The sequence below is a fragment of the Urocitellus parryii genome, chromosome 2 (genome assembly GCF_045843805.1).
Source record: "Urocitellus parryii isolate mUroPar1 chromosome 2, mUroPar1.hap1, whole genome shotgun sequence".
NCBI lineage: Eukaryota > Metazoa > Chordata > Mammalia > Rodentia > Sciuridae > Urocitellus > Urocitellus parryii.
In genome coordinates, this window is record NC_135532.1 from 39,052,990 (window position 1) to 39,076,074 (window position 23,085).

Genomic DNA, 23,085 nt, shown 5'->3' on the forward strand with positions numbered 1-23,085 from the left:
GAAGTGTCATTATGTTGGCATTCAAATATTTTTGAATTTTGGGATGGGGTATAGTTCAGTGGAAGAGTCCTCTTAGCATATGCAAGTCCCTAGGTCTGATCCCTAGCACCAAAAGCATTTTTTAATTTTGAAGCATTTCAGATTAGGGCTGCTCAAACTGCATTAGAAGTTAGGGAAAACTTTTCATCAAAGACTCAAAGAAGGAAATAATAAAGATAAAAGCACAATTTAATAAAACAGAAAACAAAGATAAAATAACACTGATCAACATAACTATCAATCTTTTCTTTGAAATAATTAATAAAATTAAACGAACTTCCAATCAGAATGATCAAGAAAAAGAGTAACAGTACAGATAAATAGGATTAGAAATGACAAGTGGGACACTATCACACGCAAAGATTAGATAGATAATGGGAATGTTATAAATAAATTTACATCAAACTTAAAATATGTGGAAAAATCCTACAAAACATAAACTGATCAAAACTCAACAGAAAAGAAGTAAGTCCTACAACTACTGAATCAGTTATTAAAAATTCCCCCACAATGAAAAAGTCAAGTCCTTTGGGTTTTACCTAGAATTCTACCACTCAGAGGACTGATAATATCATTTTTACTCAAAATCTTTTAGAATGAAGTAGAGATATTCCTTATCTTCTTTTATGATGTTAGCATAACACTGACACTAAAACCCATCAAAGACATTACAAGTAAATTATACCCCACTTTCATTCATGAATAGAGATATAAAAATTCCAATCAAGAAGTATTAACAACTCAAATCAGCAGTGTTTGAAAGAAAATTCATTGTTACCAAGTTGACTTTTTCCATGTTGTAAGATTGGTTCAACATTAGAAAATCTACAATGCAATGCACCTCACTAAGGTAAAATATATTATCGAAGTAAATGTAGGGGCTGGGACATGATGGCATATGTCTATAATCCTATTTACTTGGGAGGCTGAGGCGGGAGAAGTGCAAGTTCCAGGCCAGCCCAGGCAATTTATAACCATACCCTGTCTCAAAACAAAAATTTAAAAAAGTATAAGGATATAGCACAGTATATAGTGCTCCTGGGTTCAATCCCCATAATAGGACAAAAAAATCAATACAAAAATATTCTCATTCAAAATATTTAATATTTTGTAATATTTAAAAAAGAAAAGAAAAAAGGTAGTAAACTGGGACAGAAGAGAATTTTCTAATTTGATAAATGACATCTACAAACAAAAACCCCATAGCAAATGTTATGTGCAGTGGTGAAACATTAAAAGTGTTCCCCTTTAAAAAAAAAAAAGTCAATTAAAAGAAACCCATGTCTCATTCCTACTTAGCATTGAATTTGGGGGTCTCAACCAGTTAAATTAGGCAATGAAAAGAAATACAAGATCAAAAGACTGCAAAGAAAGAAACAACAAAATACCATTGTCCATAGATATTTGTTAGTATAGAAAACCAAGATAAATTTATAGAGAATAAGAAATATTAGCAATGTTGCTGTCATGATTTCATAATCAATAGAAGAAATATTACATTTCTATATAATCAAAAAAATTCAAAGTGTAATTTTTAAAATATCATTTACAAAAAATAAGACTGGCTGCAAAATCATTAAAAATACTGATTCAAAAACTGTAATTTCCTAGAGGTATATGATTGCCAGTACATAGAGTAGATTCCATAATAGAGGAGCTTTTAGTACTTAATTAAGAAAGATTTCTAAAAACAGACTTAAGTCAAAAATGGAAGTAAAAATATAAAATACTATATAACAAGTAGTTTTATTCAATATAAAGAAAGAGTAGTCTAATCAATAATGTGTTGGAAAAATCCGCTAACAATTTGAAAAAAAGTTAAATCATTACATTTTTACAAAATACACACAAAATCACTTTCTTTCATTAAAAAACAAAACTGAAAAAGTGTTAGAAGTAAATATAGGAGAAGATCATTCAAGTTTCTTGTTTATGAAGGACTTTGTGTAGTTGATGAAAATCCATAAATTACAATGAGAAATATAAACAGATCTGAATACATACAAATTGAAAATTTCTATATGACTAAAACCACAATAAATTAAGTTAAACTGAATCTTTAAAAGATAATGCCAGTTAAAGACTGCAAACTAAATGCATATAGTAACTCTCTCTTCTAAATCCCCACTAAAATGGCAATAAAGAAACTTATTTTAAAAGATATAAATCTAATGAACAACAAGAATGGAAGAAGAAAAATGAGATACAAAAATCTGAAACTGGAAAGCAGATGAACAAATAGTAATCTACTTGGTACATAAGAAAAAGTTGGATGGACCCAACAGTTTTTTACTTAAAGCCACTATACAAACCAAGTGAACTGCAAACCTTCCCAAAGGGTTTGGAAGTAGTGATACCAGATACTTAAAGCAGTGGGTCAAGAAGGGGAGCAATAAAGGAAGAACTGGATGGAAATCCACTGAAGAACAAGTTAGACTTTCAGATACTCTCATCCTTTTCACCTCTCTTTACTGATGGAAACAAACAAAAGAAGCCCAAAATGTTTATTATTTGGAGGGTGCAAAACATCATTCTCTGGATTGGGGGACTGAATCTAGGGAGGAGATAACATACTAAAAATGACAGGACAGGATTAATGAATATTGTATGTTCTCTACTGCTTCCTGTCTCCAGATTGTAGAATATTTGCAGCCATGATCATATCCCCCAAGCATGAAACCAGAAGAGTCAGAATGAGTAATATGATGAATCTAAAAGTCCTAAAGACATTAAATGTAGGTTTTTGGGTTTTTTTTAAGGAATTGTATTAGCAAATCATCACACAATTAAATCCCCCAACCCCATCTTGGTACTCAGAGCTTCTAGCTAATTTTTAATGATTTACTTTTTTATATATGTAGCAGTTAAATGTCTTAGGAAAGTCTCCAGTATGAAAGTGCCAAAACAAAACAAATAAAAAGCACCTTGAGAGACACATTTAAAGGGAGAAGAAATTTAAAAAGAAAAAGTAAGGCTAAATTATTTAACAGTAATAGGAAATTGGGTGCCTAAACAAGACATCTTAAACATCATTTTTCTTACTCTTCCTACTTACTCTCAACTCAAAACCACAAAAAGCACAAAGATCTCTTTTTCTTTTTTTTTAAGGTCAGTAATAGTAAAAACATAGGTTCTGGAATTAAAAAGATGTGAACTTAATTTTTCTGCAAAGCTTACTAGTGAAGTTTCTCTCTGAACCTCAGTTTCATAATCTGAAAAATAGGAATAACTGTACCCACTTTGTATGATTAAATGACATAACACCTGATGTGCCTTCACTGTAGCCACTTGGGCATTCAAGTCTTTTTTCTCCTTTCAGAGATGTGATGTTTATTTTATTTAAGTCTCAAATATATATATATATGAATGTGTTAAAGATGTGCTCTTGACTCTTAACTTTCAGGGAAAAAACATCTATTAAAATTTTATAGTCAGGTGCGGTGTACATCTATAATTCCAGAATTTCATGAGGATAAGGCAGGAGGATCACAAATGAGGCTAGCCTGGGTAACTTAATGGACACTGTTGAAAATAAAAAATTAAAAGGGCTGGGAGTAGCATAGGAGTACAATGTCCCTGGGTTCAAAACCCAGAACTGCTAATAATAATAATAATAGTAATAATAATAATTTACTTTTCCTCTCTAGATAGCAGCAAATAGATACTTGATAAATTTTGAATAAAGAGATGTGACAATCATACAGTTATTATTATATGTATCAGTGCAAAAGTTTGATGGTTTTCAACCCTTTTTCAGTTCCAGTGGATTAATAAAACATACGCTACCATTTGTTATAGCAGCCACTACAGAAATCAATCAATCAACAAGTACATGAAAAAATTCTCACCATCTCTAGCAGTCAGAGAAATGCAAATCAAAACCACCCTAAGATACCATCTCACTCCAGTAAGATTGGCAGCCATTATGAAGTCAAACAACAACAAGTGCTGGCAAGGATGTGGGGAAAAGAGTACACTTGTACATTGCTGGTGGGACTGCAAATTGGTGCGGCCAAATTGGAAAGCAGTATGGAGATTCCTTGGAAAGCTGGGAATGGAACCACCATTTGACCCAGCTATTGCCCTTCTCGGACTATTCCCTAAAGACCTTAAAAGAATGTACTATAGGGATACTGCTACATCGATGTTCATAGCAGCACAATTCACAATAGCTAGATTGTGGAACCAACCTAGATGCCCTTCAATAGATGAATGGATTAAAAATGTGGCATTTATACAAAATGGAGTATTACTCTGCACTAAAAATGACAAAATCATGGAATTTGCAGGGAAATGGATGGCACTAAAGCAGATTATGCTAAGTGAAGCCAGCCAATCCCCAAAAAACAAATGCCAAATGTCATCTTTGATATAAGGAGAGCAACTAAGAACAGAGCAGGGAGGAAGAGCATGAGAAGAAGATTAACATTAAACAGGGACGAGAGGTGGAGGGAAAGGGAGAGAGAAGGGAAATTGCATGGAAATGGAAGGAGACCCTCATTGTTATATAAAATTACATATAAGAGGAGATGAAGGGAAAGGGGGAAAAAAACAAGGGAGAGAAATGAAGTACAGTAGATGGGGTAGAGAGAGAAGATGGGAGGGGAGGGGAGGGGAGGAGGGATAGTAGAGGATAGGAAAGACAGCAGAATACAACAGACACTAGTATGTAAAAACGTGGATGTGTAACCAATGTGATTCTGCAATCTGTATATGGGGGAAAAAATGGGAGTTCATAACCCACTTGAATCAATGTATGAAATATGATATGTCAAGAGCTATGTAATGTTTTGAACAACTTATAAAAAAATAAAAAAATAAGTAGTTTAAAAACAAAAAAAAAAGGGCTGGGGATGTGGCTCAGCGGTAGCGCGCTCGCCTGGCATGCATGTGGCCTGGGTTCGATCCTCAGCACCACATACCAACGAAGATGTTGTGTCCGCCGATAACTAAAAAATAAAATATTAAAATTCTCTCTCTCTCTCTCCCTCTCTCTTTAAAAAAAATAAATAAAAACAAAAAAAATATTTTTTTTTAGTTTTTGATGGACCTTTATTTTATTTATTCATATGCTGTGCTGAAACACCAGTGCCTCACACATGCTAGACAAGTGCTCTACCACTTGGCTACAATGCCAGCCTCATAGATGTATTTTTTAAAATATATTTTAGTTGTCAATGGATCTTTTATTTATTTATTTATCTATCTATCTATCTATCTATCTATCTATTTATTTATTTATATGGGGTGCTGAGGATGGAACCCAGGGCCTCATGCATTCCAGGTAAGCACTCTACCACTGAACCACAACCCCAGTCCCCCATAATTGTATTTTTATATCCAGTGTTTCACATTTTCTAGACATTGATGAACTGAATGTCTTTATTTAACTGAAGTAGTATGGGTGTAAATATTCAGCATGAATGTGGCCCACTCCCATTTTCCTCTCAAAGAGATAGTTTAGAAGATCCTGACATCTCACAAAGATGTAATAGGACTTAAATATGCTTCTAAGTAGGCATTAAACTTGCTTTTTAAATATATAAAACCTGGTTCACATTTTAGAGTAGTACAACAGGATTACACTGAAGTAAATGGATGATGTTGGAGAAGATAATGCTAAGTGAAGTTAGCCAATCCCCAAAAAACAAATGCCGAATGTTTTCTCTGCTATAAGGGCGGTGGCTCATAGTGGGATAGGGAGGGAGATCATGGGAAGATTAGATTAATTCTAGATAGGGAAGAGGGGTGGGAGGGAAAGGGAGGGTAAAGGGGATTAACAAGGATGGTGGAATGTGATGGTCATCCTTATACAAAATACATGTATGAAGATTTGAATTTGGGGCCAACATACCTTATATACAAATAGAGATATGAAAAATGGTGGTATATATGTGTATTAAGAATTGTAATGCAAAAAAAGAGTACACATATAATGGCATAAATTGGCGAGAACATACTGTATGTGCAGAGATATGAAAAATAGTGCTCTATATGTGTAATAAGGAATGTAATGAAAAATAAACAAATAAATACATAAATAAATATTTGGGAGCATGGTTGATTCTTATTTATATCTATAACTGCCATTACAAAAAGGACAATGTATTTGTTCAAATGTGTAAATGTATGCCTCGTTATCTATCTACCCACCCACCCACCTAGGACCTGTTGTGTATCTATTTTGTACCAGGTTCTACATATATAGTACTAGGAAGTAGGGACATAAAAGTAAACAACCCTCCATTTGGCAGATGCTGATAGACTTGAAAGATTATTTTAGAAGTATCTGCCCTCTTCCACCTCACTCAATGTCTCCACTTGATGTCTATTTACAAAATGAACTAATCACCCTCTATACTAAAAAAAAAAACCCCCAAAACCCCAAAACCCTGTTTCTTCCCAGGCTTTCCCATATCCTTAAGTCATTCCTCATATTCAGTTGCCCAAATAAAACAAAAGAAAACAAAACAAACAGGAAGTCGTGTTTAATTATTCTTTCTCTCACCTTCTACTATCCAATCTGCCAAGCAAGGCATGTTGGTTCTAACTTCAAAATATATTCCAAGTTTAATTACTTTTACATTGCTAGAGTTTAAGCCATTATTATCTCCTGCCTGTACTATGGCGAAAGCATCCTGTAAACCCACATCCATGCTTCTACTCCTGCTTCTACTCCCAATTCTCTTCAACAGAGCTCCCTACTATCCCTGGTTCTCAAAATCCTCTAATCCCATCTCAGAATAAATCTAAACTCTTTACTTTGGTTTGTAAAACACCACTGGAGGTCTGGCCCCTTGCTATTTCTTAGATCTCCCTCTTACCACTCTTAACTTATTCCAGCCATACTGGTTGTCTTTCTATTCCCTGAGTGTGACATGAGGCTTCCAGTTTCAGAATTTCTGTATTTGCTGCTTTCTCTGTCTGGAATGTTCTTTGACCAGACCTTCCCAGGACTCAACCCACTCCATTATTCACATATCTCCATAAACAGCACCTTCTAAACAAAGCTTTCTCGAAACATCTTGTCTGAGAGAGCTTAATTTCCTCTATTTGCTACCCCTCACTCTGCTTTATTTTCCTTACAGCATAGATTGCTACTTTGAATTATATTATGTATTCATTTGTTTACTTGTTTATGAACTATATCTCCCTCACTAGATATACAAGAGACAGAAAAGAAAGCTTTTGTCTGTTTTGTTCCTATCAGTAATCTCAATGTTTAAAACTGCCTGGCACATTTGAATCAACCAAATCACTGTTAGAGCTAGCAAAAGAGGCAGATGTATGAATGGCTGTGGTCACCATTTTTTTCCTCTTGCTTTTGAAAAGAGTATTCCTTACATTTTTATTAACAATATGATCATTTTCTTGTCAAATCCCATTGCATCAACAATGCTGTGATTTACAGTAGTTTATTGATATTTACATGCACTCATTGCATGTGCACATGTATGTGTATTTCTGAAGCAAGACAGCTTCTCAAAGCAATTTGGGAACTTTCCCTCAAATTTTAAAATCACCATTTTAAGAATATTTACACACCTGGACTGGGAATATGGCTCTACAGACTCTCTATAGACTGGGAATATAATGTTGGAACATGCATGAGGACTGGGGTTCAATCCCCTGCACTACAACAAAAAAGGAAAAGAAAAAATATACACACATGGACATAGACTGAACAGGATAGTTTTAGTATAAAGCAACTAAAATTGACATTAGTTATATGCCCATCCAGTGTACTTAGGTAAAGTAATTTACATGTTTCAAGGTCAAGTTAGTATTTGAATGAAGCAGAGATTTAAATTTGGGATTAGCTTTTGGAATGTATCTTGTTTTTATTGTCTTATATTTCTTGCACTTAACTGCTTATCCCATATTATGTTTTGATTTCTTCTTCATACATCTTGATCTTGGCTTAACAAAGCAAGTTAATATCAGAGATTAACTGACTGAACTCAACGTTAACCATTTTGTACTTACACAAAACCTTCTTAGCATTTTGTTTTCAATGAATAACAAACTAAGTTAACTTAAGAGATAAGAGATCTTGAGAGGAAAGGTTAGAAGGCAAACATTTAAGGAAAGAATAGTTGTGGTCCCTACATTAATGTTGGCATATGCAGCAGATAGTTGTAAAATCCTGCTGAAGAAAAAAATTAAGGCAAGAATTTTCAGAATTGCCCTCAAAACATCTCATTTATTTAAATTTCCTTTTAAAAAGCAGTTTTGTAGTTTTGCTTAACGTTCTTATTCATTGTATCAGTTATTTTAAAATATGATGGAAAGCTTATAGGTTTTACCTATCACGGTTCTTAGGCATGCTGGAAACTTACTGTTTAATAAAATAATCTGAAGGCCCTAAAGACAGTCCAAAATTTTGTATTTTAAGGAACTGGATATGTAGAATTCTGGATCATTTTGTATTTAAAAATCTAACTTTTTGTCTTGCCTTGGGAAAAGTTTCTGTGCCTCAGTTTACTCTTTTAAATATGTAGAGAATGCCCTTTCTCACTCTCCTTCTCTCACTTTCTCACTCTCTTCTTTGTGCTTTACACTCCTGAATAAAGGGCATAGTATAAGCACAAAATATTACTTAAATTATCACAAATATTACACATCTTGGTTCTTGGATGTGCAGACTTTTTCCAATGACAAGTCCTTTTTTAAAAATACTGTCAAAATTTGTTGAATTATCTTGTCTTTGAGTATTGCATCATGTTTCCAAAATGTATTTTGCAGTTGCTTTCCTGTTCTGTAGACTAGTGTCAAAATCAAGAGTATTTGGGAACTATAAAAAGCATTTTAAAACCTATTTTTTCCCAATATTTTTCACAGATCTAAATGTTTAGATTATCTTTGCTTTTTCCTCTGTGTTATAAAATGCTGTCACATTGCTAATACATATAAAAGTTGTTTGCATGGGTGAAATTGATTTAGATCTTTCAAATACTATCATTTTAGGGATATTGAAGTTACTTGTGTTTTTTTAGTGTAATATGTAATTTGAGAATGTGCAATTAAATCCATTCTGAAAGTGAAAATAGTAAAGAAACTCATTGGAATTTTAGAGTACTTAGTTTCTCTGATAGTTCGGTGTCTTTTGTTACTGATGTTCAACACTTCTAAAACTATTAGGAAAATATTATGAGGAATTGAAGTTATTTTTCTCAGGTAACAGTTTAAAATATACCAAATATTAAAATTAAAGGCTTCCTGAACAAAATATATTGCAAAATATAGGATGAATGTGAGGGCAAATTCATGTTGCTAGAACTTATTTTGAGGATCTATGTAAATTTTAATTCATGCATGTCTCTTAGTTAATCTTGATGTCTTTGCCATTAGAAAATAGAATTTAATAAACTATTATATACATAAAAAAATAAAAAAATAAAACTGCCTGGCAAACAGTAGGGACTCAATAAGCACTTGTTGCATAAATGAATGAAGTGATAAGCTTAAAATGCTCTAAGTTCTCTGAAGTTAATTCTGTCTTAAAGTGAGGATAAGATTAATAGTAGAAATTTCTTATTATATATACCTGAAATCATATTTTTAATCTATTCCTTTTACCTACTCCTTTCCTCCATGTTTTTTCCCTCAAATACTAATCAAGTATAAAATATGCACCTTAGCCATGAAATATATGAGCTGTTTTAGGCAACCTGGAGTAAAACTGAAAGTTATTACCAATATTACTATTAATATGCTTTGGTGGTACAGGAAATGAAATGTAAGACATCATGCAGGCTAGGCAAGTGCTCTACCAATAAGCTACACTTGGCCCTTTTTTTAACATTTTATTTTTGAGACAGGGTCTTGTTGACTTGCCTTGGCTGGCCTCAAACTTGTGAATCACTGCCTCCGTTTTCCAAGTAGCTGGAATTACAGGCATGAGCCACCACATCTGGTTTGAAATTTATTTTTATCAATCAGCCATTATCCACTAAAAATCAAACATTTACTAAATGCCTACCACATACCAGGCACTGGGTACAGTGGTGAACAAACAGGTGGTTCCTATCCAAATGGTGGTTAGACCTCATGGGAAGAGACAGACAGTAACAAGCAAGGAAATAAACATGAGGTGACAAATTCAGGAAAAGGCTATGAAATAACAGTGAATATTTATGAAATGAATAGAAATCCATATTGTAGGAGGAATTAATACTATAAGAGGAACTAATACAGTGTGAGAAACAGACATTAAAAGGGGAACAGGGCATGAAAGTTCTTAAAAGGAAGCTAGCATTTCTGAACATGATGTAAGTCAAGGATGCTTTGCCAAATTTTGAAGGAAGAAAAGGTTATGACTGAATGGGGAAGCACATGAAAGGTAGCTTATAGTTCAAAGGTTAGGAATAAACATGCTTGCACTGCAGATGGAGGAGACATCAAATTATCTATTAAGAATGCCCATGACTAAGATGTGAAAATAAGTTTTAAAAAATAAAAATCCTACAATTAAAAGATCTCCATTAAAAGCAATGCTCCTTGAATAATTTCTACCTATTAATGAGGGCCTCTATACCAGAAAATCAAAATCACCAGATTTTTGCCTTTGGGAATATAATGGGTACACTTTACTCACATATATTATTCCACAATGGCAAATATCATGGCAGGTTTAAACTATTCAGAGTGCCCACATTGTATGTTTAAAAATTGTTTATTGATTGAATATCATATAGTGTTGTTTAATATAAAAACAACAACAAAAAAAACTTCTGCCTAGCATGAACAAAGCCCTGGGTTTGTTATCAGCACTGAAAGAAATAAAAACAAAAAACAACAACATCAAACAAAAAAAAAAAAAAGGAAAAGAGAATTGTTAGTAAACATTTCTCCAGTATTTCACTGGCTTTCAGCTTCATTGTTTCTATGTTTAGGTGCACTTATTCTTGAGTTTTCAAGATTTTATAATCCATGAGTTTTCTAATTCTGAAACTGAAATAAATCTGAAATAGAAGGAATGTGGTCATTGGCAGGGTTTGGGTTCCTGGCAAGTGATTTTTATTGATACGCATGTGTTACTACTTCTACACCTATTCTGGCTTTGGAAACCTCCTCACCCTTCCTGTCCTGGAGGCTTAAAATCAAAGTTTGAATGGGTACAAGAAACCTGCCATGTAAAGGTAGCATATGGCTCTCCAGGTACAACTGAGTTTCAATACACCCCTCATGATTAGCATTCTCATAAAAGAGGTCTCAGACAGCTCCCTTTTCCCTTCTACCATTTGAGGTCACAGTGAGAAGTCACTATCTATAAAAAAGGAATTGGGCTCTCAACAGTTATGCCTTGATCTTATATTTCCCCTTCTAAATTATGAGTTATATCTGTTGTTAACAAGCTACTCAGTCTCTTGTATTTTGTTATAGAAAACTCAACAGACAAGACAGTGTTATAGGAGTTCAGACAATCTAATCATTAATTTTAAGCTTAGACTATCAACAACCTGTGTCATGCCTAGAATGTCTGCAGGAATTTTCTCTTTCCCACTTTTTAAAAAAATTTTTTTTTAGTTGTATATGGACAAAATACCTTTATTTATTTGCCTTTATGTAGTGGTAAAGGTCAAACTAGTGCCTCGCACATGCTAGGTGAGCATTCTACCACTAAGCCACAACCCCAGCTCTTTCTCACTTTTTAATTATAAACTTTGAATATTAAAATATAGGGCATTTTGAGCTGGGGTTGTGGTTCAGCGGAAGAGCGCTCACCTCACACTTGTAAGACCCTGGGTTTGATCCTCGCATCATATAAAAATAAACAAAATAAAGATTTTTGTGTTCATGTATACTTAAAAATATATTTTAAAAATATATAGGGCATTTTTCTTAGCAATAAAGATGATAATTTAAAATTTTAAGTTTATAATTGCTTTCTCTGATAATTAGGTGCTTTATTAAACACACATGCCAGGTATCCATTTATCCCACAAGATTATTTTCTAAGCTCCTTTCATTTTTCTATTCATTATGAATACATTAATTTTTTTGAAAATGAATAAGAAGTCAAGCAAGTCTGAGAGATGTCTCTTTTTTCCCTTAATAAAGAAAACCCTGTATCTATGAGTATAATTATAATTTTAAATGATGGTTCTTGTTAAAAACAAATCACAGAACTAATATTGACTCTGTCCTTTGATCATAAACTCTTTTGACAGTGGAACAAAGGCAAAGCAGATCACCTTAACCTAGTCTCTGTAAACATGAAATCATAATACTGAATGTTAACCAAAAAAAATTAAACTTTGGGTCAAGCTCCTATCAGGCTATATGTATGAATAACCATGAACATTTGAATATAAGTTATAAAGAAGTATGGGTTAGCTATTTGTCCATAGGTAAATGAAAATTATCAGGGCCCAAACTAGGCAAAAGACCATCAACAAAAAAATGTCTTCCTTATCTCCAACTTCCCTTTTCTTTGCCCAGTAAAACACAGCTTAGATTGCCTCTCAAATCCTAACCACTTCTATCCCAGGGCTCCAAGAAAAATAACCAACATTTTCTAGAACATCTGGCTTTAGTTTTCAAGTATATTTTGTAACGTAAACTCCTACTTTCTGACATGGCCTGTAATTTATTTGGAGGGCAGTATATATCAATGTCTCCAAGAAAGCTTTATTAAACACACATGCCAGGTATCCATTTACCCCACAAGATATTTATATATTCAGGAAGGGAAGACACCTACATTTTAGAAAAGTTCTTTAGTAATTGTACCTTCTATCTTTCTTTAAACCTGTCTCTATCACTTCTCTCATATAAAGATGATGATGATGTGTGTGTATACACATAAATGTGTATGTTTATATTTCTCACGTGCTTAAGAACTATTAATTGTATTTTTCTCATTCTGATATAAATTTCTGAAAAGAGACTCACTAGCTTTTCCTAAATGGCAATATTGTTGTAACAGCTCTGCTTCTTGTCTTCATACATTTTAAATGACCTTCTCACAAGCCTTCCTCAAATTCTGCTTTCGAGAATATTAATAACCCAGGCAAATTTGAGGTCTGTCAAACGTAAAAGTACAGTTTGTATTGTGAAACACAGATAGTCCCTAATCATAACAGTTAATTGCTGGCAGAGCACTTCTCGTTCTCCATTTCCCAGCATTTGGGCTCAAGTAATGATAGGGTACGAAGGCAGAATATAAGAACTATCTTATTAACTTTAGTTTATGAGAACTAATTTTTAACTTTGCCTGTAACCCATAGACACAAATTTTGTGTCAATCAGTGAGGGTACTCTCCCGTAAGGAAGAAAAACCATGATCTTTCTAACATGCGTAATTAACACATTACATTACAATCCTATTTTATTTCCCTCACTTACAAAATTCTTGTCATGATTTTCTCAGTTTAATCAGAGTATTACTTAATTCTTATTGAGCAGGTACTACATACCATGTTTTATGCTAAATATTTTACACATGTTATCTCATTTAATCCTCATACATTTATAAAATAGATACTATTATTATCTGTATTTTACAAATAAAGAACAGAGGCATATAGATTAAGAAATATGCCTGTTATATACCTAGCAAATAGGATTCAAACCCAAGTCTACCTGTTCCTAGATCTTGTGCTGTTAGCTACTATACTAGGAGGTAAGACATGTTCCTTTCTTTCTTTCATACTTTCTTTGCCTACTATCATGTTTTCCATCGTGTTTCCATGACGTTGTCTACCTCTACAATTGGCTCCACCCTCACAATTCCATCTATCATTCATTCACTCACCCATTTATGTGGAGATGCTAAGAGGAATACCATGTTAATGATAGTATCTACCAGTAGGGTTGTTGGGTTGTTGTGAGAATTAAATAACACACACACAAAAGGTTTAGCACTATTAGAGTTTGGATCTGGAATGTACACCAAAGGTTCCTGTGTTAAAGGCTTGGTTACTAGCCTGAGGCAATAGCAGGAGGTGGTAGAACCTTTAGGAGGTGGGACCTAGTGGAAGGAAATAGGCTATTAAGGGAATGCCCTTGAAGAAGATATTGTGACCCCGGCCCTTTCTCTTCTTTCTTTGCTTCCTGGCTGCCATGAGGTAAGCAGCTTCATTCCACAACATGCTTCTCACAATGTCTACCTCACCATAGGTCCAAAAACAATGGAGCCAGAGCTGGGGATGTGGCTCAAGCGGTAGCGCACTTGCCTGGCATGCGTGGGGCACTGGGTTCAATCCTCAGCACCACATACAAATAGAATAAAGATGTTGTGTCCACCGATAACTGAAAAATAAATATTAAAAAATTCTCTCTCTCTCTCTTAAAAAAAAAAAAAAAAAAAAAAACCAATGGAGCCAAATGACCATGGACCGAAATCTCTGAAACTGAGCCAAAATAAATCTTTCCTCCTTTTAAGTTAATTTTCTCAGGTATTTTGTCACAGTGACGAAAAGCAGTCTAAAACAGGGACAGTACATGCACAAAATAAGCAATCAATAGTTCTGCCTTGAAGAGTTTACAGATAACATTAAGTGCTAGGTATAGCACCAAATGTATTACTTACATTATTTCATTTCCATAACAAACTCTAGGAAAAGGTACTATTTCTTTTAATGATTTTATAAGAGAAAAAAAGTAAGTGAAGTGTAAATTGTCCAGTCATAGTAAGCACTGAATCCAGAATTTAGCCCCAACATATTTGCCTCCAGAGTCCTTGTTTTGTAATTCTTATGCTATAGTTTATAGCTAATGAATAAAACAGACAGGTAAATACAAAATAACAATAGAAAGTAGTAAGTACCATAATAAAAAGAAGCAGAAGACACAACAGAAATCAAGGGAGAATACCTAATTTAAATAGGGTGCATTCAGGAAAACTTAAAAAAAATTATATCTGAGATGAATCCCAAAGGAGGCATAAAAGTTAAAAAGAGGAGAATTAAGGGCTCAGAGAAAGAGAAGGAAAATTGTGGCCCTAGAGTAGCTTCATGTAGCCCATTTATAAAATAAGAAAAATAATACTTCCTCAGAGCTTGCATTAGTTCATTTTTCATTGCTAGAATGAAATACCTAAGGCTGGATAACTTATAAAGAAAAGAAGCCTGTTTAGTTCACATTTGGGGAGTCTAAAAGTACATACACCATTGTGTTGACTCTGGTGAGGGCCTGCCTGGCTACATTACCTCATGGCAGATGGTATCACATGAGAAAAGAAGGGATCACATAGCAAGACAGGAAGCCAGAACACTAGAAGGGTTCAGGATTGTTCTTTATAATAACCATCTAATGAGAACTAAACTCAAAGTTCCATGAGAACTATATCAATTCCTTCCAAGGCTGACGACGCCCCCGATGACCTCTCAATAGGCTCTACTACCTCTTAACATTACCACATTAAGAATGAAGATTCCAACACATAAATCCTTGGGGCCAAACCACATCAAAACCATACCAGGGATGTTCTGACAATTAAGTGAGATAATTAGTATAAAGTGCTTAGACTGGCACCTGGCAACTAAGGCCTTAAGACAGAAATTATTCATTCCATAAAGCTAAAATATGGACTGCTATCAAGGAATCAGCAAAAGATAAACTTGTTGAAGGATTCTTAAAGCAGTGACTAACAGGGTCCAAAATAGGACTTTTAGAAACTCCTTAAAATAAAATCCTAGTGCCTAACATAAACACTCCTAGTAAATATCTCCAGATGTTAACATATAACATAGCCATATTGTGACTTAATTAAATACAACAAAGCACCAATAAGAAAATTGACATATCATGCTTTCTAAGTGATTCTGAATGAAAATGGTGACAACCAGCTTCCAGGGTGTCCTCAATGATTCCTGACCCTGATTATTTACACCCGGTATAGCCCACTCCCAAACTGTACCAGGGTTAATCTCTAAGGCATATGACAAAAATGATGGCATGTCATTTTGTATATTAGCTTGTAAAAAAATCTATAGTTTCAATTCTAGGCACTCTTTTTCTCTAGGATCTCTTGCTCTGGGGGAAGAGGAGCAGCTGCCATGAAATAAGCAACCCTATAAAGAGGCCCACATGGCAAAGAAATTAAGCCTCTGAACATCAATGGGTAAAGAACTGAGAACTGCCAACCGCATTAGGGACTGCAGTTGGTTGACAACTTAGGGATCTCTAATGAGAAAACCTGAGCCAAAACTAATACTAAGGTGGCCCCTAGACAACTGACCTTTAGAAACTGTGTCAGCTAATAAACATCATTTTAAGTTGCTAATAGATAACACAGCAATCAATTTTAAAAAGAACTATAAATAAAAGACTGAATGGAATACTTAATTTTTGGAAGTAAAATGTATGAATTTCTAAAGCACTGTTTCCATCCAAGACAGGCAGCACTTTTTTCCTGGACTCAGGCAAGCTGCCTCATGTCATTACTTATCTACTCAAATTAACTGTCAGCATAATTGTAGCTGTTCTCTGTACAACACTTCACTCTGTTTTGCTACTTAATCTTGTGAAGAAAACCAGACTCTCACTGTCAGTAAGATTAGTGTAAATCCTACTGAATAGATAATATTGACAGAAAAAGTAGAAACTGTAAGTGTATTCTAAATGACCTTTCATAATTAGCATACATTTCTAAAGCAAGCTTAAACCTCTCTAGAGAGGCTATCAAGTCACATGCTCCTAAAAGAGATGCTGATTATCCAAGTAAGTACAAGGTCTCCAGGGCTAGTAGAAAACTTAACAATAGAGGAAGTAGGAAAGCAGGAATTGCTATTGTTTTCTGAATATTTTAAGGAATATTATTGGACCTACATTACAGGAAATGTTTGTGCACTATTCTAAGCCAAATTCTAAGATTGTTTTGCCTTGCAAAAGGAAACTAGAACACAAAATAGAAAAATTTTTGGAAGGCCTTGAACTTTTTGATAGTTTTTTCTATTTTACTTCACTGGTCCTTTAATACCGATATTCCTCCATATCCTCTTGCCAATGTATATACCAGCTGAGCCATTATCATGGTTTGAACCTTATCTATATTACTTCTAAATCTACATTTCTTTTTCTTTATATTTTTTTGGGGGGGCATGATAATTTGGATTGAACTCTAGGATATTCTACCACCAAGCTATATCCCCAGCCCTTTTTATTTTGAGGTAGGGTCTTGCTAAATTGTTTGAGGATCTCACTAAGTTGCTGAGAATGGCTTTGAACTTGTGATCCTCCTGTCTCACCCTTACAAGTCAATGGGCTTGTAGGCATATGCCACCACACCCAGAGTAAATCTATATTTCTGACTAAAACTACTTTTTTCAAGTCCCAGATCCACATTTCTAACTGGATATTAAACACCGCCACATGGATATGTTGCAAACACCCCAAATATAACATGTTCAAACATTACCATGAACTCATCACCTTAGTCACCTAAGTATCCTTTTTTAAACAGAAAAGCATTTAACACTTAAACAGAAAAGCATTAACACAATAGAAATTGGCTAAAATTTTTTAAACAGAAAAGCATTAACACAATAGAAATTGGCTAAAATCACTTTGAGAAATTTATGGTAAGGCACAGTTTAAAAAGACACAGTAGGAACTGTTCTTTTTAGAGCACATAAAAAGAAAACGCCGCATTCCCTTCCAAATCTTTAAAGTATTATTCTCTGATAATACAAAGCACAATAGCAAAGACTGAAACTAAAAATGGAAAATAATAACTGATTTATAAGATTAGTCTTTTTTCTTTCTTATTTTATTGTTTCTCTTATTGATTTTTAAGAGTCTTAACAGTGACATCTTTCCTAGATTATCATTCTAAAATTTTTTCCCACTGGGCACAGTGACACACAGCTGTAATCTCAGCAACTTGGGAGGCTGAGGCAGAAGGATGGCAAATTTGAGGCCAGCTTCAGCAACTGAGCAAGGCCCTAAGCAACTCAGCAAGACCTTGTCTCAAAATAAAACATAAAAAGGGCTTATCGTATAGCTTATGGTAAAGTACCTCTGGGTTCAATCTCCAGTAGCAAGCAAGAAAAAAAAAAGTTAAAAATTTCTCCCTGGGGAAAATTTTAAAAATCGCATGGGATGATGTTATACATGCTTAGAAAGTAGGGCAAAGAAAGGTGGAGTCACAGTTCCAGGAAGACCATTAGGATTGGGTAAAGATCATGTGTCAGAAAATGAGAGTTAAGGCTAAAGGTTGTGTCTTTTAAGGACAGACACAGAATCTGAAGGCTGATCCAAAATTAGAATACCATGTTATCATAGAGAAAAGCTATGATAGCTAAATATTAATACATTTAAGACCCTGAATGTTCACCTAAGCATAGGTAGGACAGAAGACAATAGATATAGGCTGTCTCTGATATTAGGGAAATTGAATTCAGAAGAAGAAAGTTCAAACTCTTGAGATAACAGGGTACTATCCAAAACATCAAAGGGTAAAAGACAAAAGCCAAGTCACAGAACAGGAAGAACAGAAGTCAGGGTGGGATCTGACTTGAAATGAAGCCATTGACCTGAGGCTCCCTTTAAAAAATGACAGCTACTGGCTGTATTTAGGTTTGAAAGATACTATCAAGAAGCCAAAAACAAAACAAAGTAAGTGTTCCTACTTTATGAAGTGTCATGCAAAACAAAAATCAGAAGTAGATGCACAGAATTTTATCAATTATAAATGCTATTTAAAGTTTTCCAATTGCCATGAAAATTCTGAGGACACAAATCTGCTGAGTGAATTTATGGGCAGTGAGGCTGGAAACAGAATGGGGAAGGCCTTTTAAAGAAGTTCATAAGTTAAAGGCTAATTTCCTGAGAAAGTCACATGATTCACTCCTTCACTTCTTTCAAGTATCCATTCAAATACCCCCTTATAAGCAAGGTCATTGTCCTCCTCAGTCTTTTAATTGTACCAGGGATTGAATCCAGAGGAACTCTTTAACCACTAAGCCACAGCCTTTTTATATTTTATTTTGAGACAGGGTCTCACTGAGTTGCTTAGGGCCTCACTATGTTGCTGAGGCTGGCTTTGAACTTGCAATCCTCCTGCCTGACCCTCCTGAGCCTCCTGAGCCACTGGGATTACAGGCATGTGCCACTATCCTAGCAATGAGGTTTTCTCTGATCTTCTATACAGAAGAATAAAAAAAACACCCTCCTTTTTCCGAAGTGTGTTTTTCTTCAGAGAACTTATCACCACATGACCAATTGTATAACTGCTTATTTACTGACTGCTTGTCTTTCCCATGTAAAATATAAACTCTGGGATATTTTTTTATTCACTGCTATATTCCTGGCATCTAAAAAAGAATCTGGCATGCAGTTGGCACTCAATCAATATACACTATTGAATAAACAAATAAACATCACTGGAAACAGAGATGAAGATAACATAAGCAGGAAAAGTGTTTTGTGCAGTGCTGGGAATCAAACCCAGGGGCCTGATCACTTGGCTACAACTCCTCACAACATGAAAGTTTTTTTTTTTTAAATATTTATTTTTTAGTGTAGTTGGACACAATATCTTTATTTTATTTATTTATTTTTATGTGGTTCTGAGGACGAACCCAGGGCCTTGCACATGGTAGGCAAGCGGTCTACCACTAAGCTACAACCCCAGACCCAACATGAAAGATTTTTAATATGACTATCCTATCTATATTCCTAAGTATATGACAAGGACAACAATCCAGCAACCTTTTTTTTTGGTCAGGTCAAAAAGGTCTACTGATGTTTAATTAAGACAATAATATCAAAAAAAGGTTGTGCTTTAAAAAAAGGGCTAAATTAGGGTTCTAAAAACTACTTTTTTTTTTTTTTTGGTACCAAGATTCAGAGGCACTCAACCACTGAGCCACATCCCCAACCTTATTTTGTATTTTTATATAGACACAGGGTCTCACTGATTTCCTTAGCGCCTTAGTGTTGCTGAGTCTGGCTTTGAAATTGTGATCCTCCTGTCTCAGCCTCTAGAGCCTCTGGGATTGCAGGTGTACACTACTGTGCCTGGCTGAAAATCACTTTTAAAGACAAAAATGATAAATTTCTTTAGATCTTTTCCATTTGGGAATGAATTGTTAACTTTTGTTAGTTTGTTCTAATAGATTTCTTAATATAAAATGTGCCACTTAAATATTACATAAATGACAGTACAAAAGACCGATATCTTTTTCCCACTTTATAATACTGTTGTTTAAAAAAACAAACAAAAAACTAGTCAAACCTATATCTTCTTTTCCCCCCCACATTTTTACTGGTGCATAATGATGGGATTTGTTGTTACATATTCCTACATACACACAATATAACTATGTAATTTGGCTAGTATCAATTCCCAGCCCTTCCCTCCTCCGTCCCACTGTCCCTTTCTTCTACTGATCTCCTTTTGATTTTCATGAGACCCCCACCCCCACAACTTTCTTTTCCTCTTTCCTAACTTCCACAAATAAGAGAAAACAAATGACCCTTGACCTTCAGAGTTTAACTTATTTTGCTTAACATAACGGTCTCAAGTTCCATTCATTTTCCTGCAAATGTCATAATTTCATTTTTATTCATGGTTGAATAAAACTCCATTGTGTATATATACCACATTTTCTTTATCCATTCATCTGTTGATGGACATCTAGGCTAATTTCATAGTTTGGCTACTGTGAATTGTGCTGCTTTAAACATGGGTACGCATGTTTCACTATAATATGATGACTTTAATTCTTTAGGGTAAATACTAAGGAGTGGCAGAGTTAGGTCATATGGTAGTTCCACCATACCTAGTCTTTTGAGGAACCTCCATACTGATTTTCATACCGGTTGTACTAATTTATAATCCCACCAACAGTGTAAATGTGCTCTTTTTTCTCCATATCCTCTCTAGCATTTATTATTGTTTATATTCTTGATAACTGTCATTCTGACTGATGTGAGATGAAATCTCAGTGTTTTGATTTGCATTTCCCTAACTGCTAATGATGTTGAATTTTTTTGTATATTTGTTGGCTATTTGTATTTCTTCTTTTGAGAAGTATGTTTAATTCATTTGTCCATTTATTCATTGGGTTATTTGGCTTGTTGGTGTAGTTTTTTTTTTGAGCTCTTTATATATTCTAGATATCAACCCTCTGTCAGAAGAGTAGTTAGCACAGATTTTTCTCCTACTCGGTCAGTTCTTTCTTCACATTCCTATTTGTTTCCTTTGCTGTGCAGAAGCTTTTTAATTTGATGCCATCCCACTTATTAATATCTGTCATTATTTTCTATAATACTGTTGTTTAAAAAACCAAAAAAAACTAGTCAAACCTATATCTTCTTTTCCCCCCACATTGTTATTGGTGCATAATGATGGGATTTGTTGTTACATATTCATACATACACACAATATAACTATGGAATTTAGGTGTCCTATTGAGAAAGTTCTTGCCTATGCCTATATGCTGGAATGTTGACCCTGTTTTCTTCTAGGAGATGCGTAGTTTCCCGTCTAATTCCTAGGTCTTTGATCCAGTTTGAGTTTATTTTTGTTCAGGGTGAAAGATAAAGAGCTAGCTTTATTCTTCTACGTACATATAATCATTTATACCAGCAGCATTTGTTAAAAGGCTCTCTTTCTCCAATATATGTTCTTGGCAGCTTCATCAAAGATCAGATAACTACAGATATGTAGATTTGTCTGTCTTCTGTTCTATACCATTGGTCTATGTGTCTGTTTTCATGCAAGTACCATGCAGTTTTTGTTTTCTGTAAGGTTAAGTCAGGCATTGTAATGCTTCCAACATTACTTTTGGGGCTTAGAATTGCTTTGGCTATTGTGGTTCTCTTATTCTTCTAAATGAATTTTAGGATTGTTTTTTTCTAGTTGTGAAGAATGTAATTGTATTTTGGTTGGAATTGCATTAAATCTGTATATTGATTTGGGTAGTATGTCCATTTTAAAAATATTAATCCTGCCTATCCATGAACATGGGAAGTCTTTCCACCTTCTGAGGTCTTCTTCAGTTTCTTTATTTAATAATGTATAGTGTTTACTGTAGAGGTCTTTTGCCTCCTGGGTTAGATTTATTCCTAGTCTTTTTTGTTTTGTTTTGTTTTAGCTATTGTGAAGGGAATTATTTTCCTGATTTCTTTCTCAGCAGATTCATTGTTGAAAACCTATATCTTTTCCTTGAATCTTCAGACCTTATGTCTGAGGAAGCTTTTAGTACTCTGTTATTTTAGTATTCTTTCTTGAAGTGCTGGAACTTGAATCCAGGGCCTTGCCCACACTGAGCAAGTGCTATATCAGTGAGCTACATCCTCAGCCCTACTGTTATTTTTCAAATGTGCTTCTGTCTTTTGTTTGTATGTATGTGTGTGTTAGTGGGTATTGAACCTAGGGCCATTCTACAATTGAAGGACATCCGTAGTCCATTTTGTTCCTTTTTACTTTGAGGCATAATCTTGCTAAATTGCCCTGGAACTTGTGATCCTCCTGACTTAGATTCCTGAGTAGCAAGGATTACAGGTGCAGGCCATCAAACACTAGAATTTTAAAGGAGTCACTTTTTTTTTTTTTAAACCAGGAATGGGAATTGAACCTAGAGCTTTATGATCTCTACCAATAAAGTATATCCCCAGCCCTGTTTTAAAATTTTTTCTTTGAGACAGGGTCTCACAAAATTGCTCATGCTCAAACTTAAAATTTTTCTATTTCAGTCTTCCAAATAGCTACAATTACATGTGGACCACTCTATCAGACTGGAGTCACTCTTTAAAATGCAGTAATTTTTATTGAAAGTATTGATATAGGTAGAGTTTATTTTAGAATAAGTTAGAATCTACTTCCCTTTGCCCCCAAATTGTTATACTAATGTTCCATTAGCATTTATTGAATTATCCACATTTTTATTCACTGATTTGAAGTGCTAAAATTGTCATATATTAAGTTCCCTGAGGTTCTAAATCTTTAGGGTTCATTCCTGCGTTCACACTATAAATTTAAAAATGCAAATTAAATAAGATACTACCTTTGACCTATTAAAAGTCTGATAATTGTCTGGTTTATGTGATGGTATGGGGAAACAGTTACTATTGATAAAAATGCAAATTAGG

The 23,085-nt window shown here is 34.4% G+C and overlaps 1 protein-coding gene across 2 annotated transcripts in view; it reads right to left on the reverse strand.

Annotated features, from left to right (window-relative positions):
* Rb1 (RB transcriptional corepressor 1) overlaps nucleotides 1–23,085 on the reverse strand; it is a 155,476-nt gene that overhangs the window by 29,999 nt on the left and 102,392 nt on the right. The window lies entirely within an intron of this gene.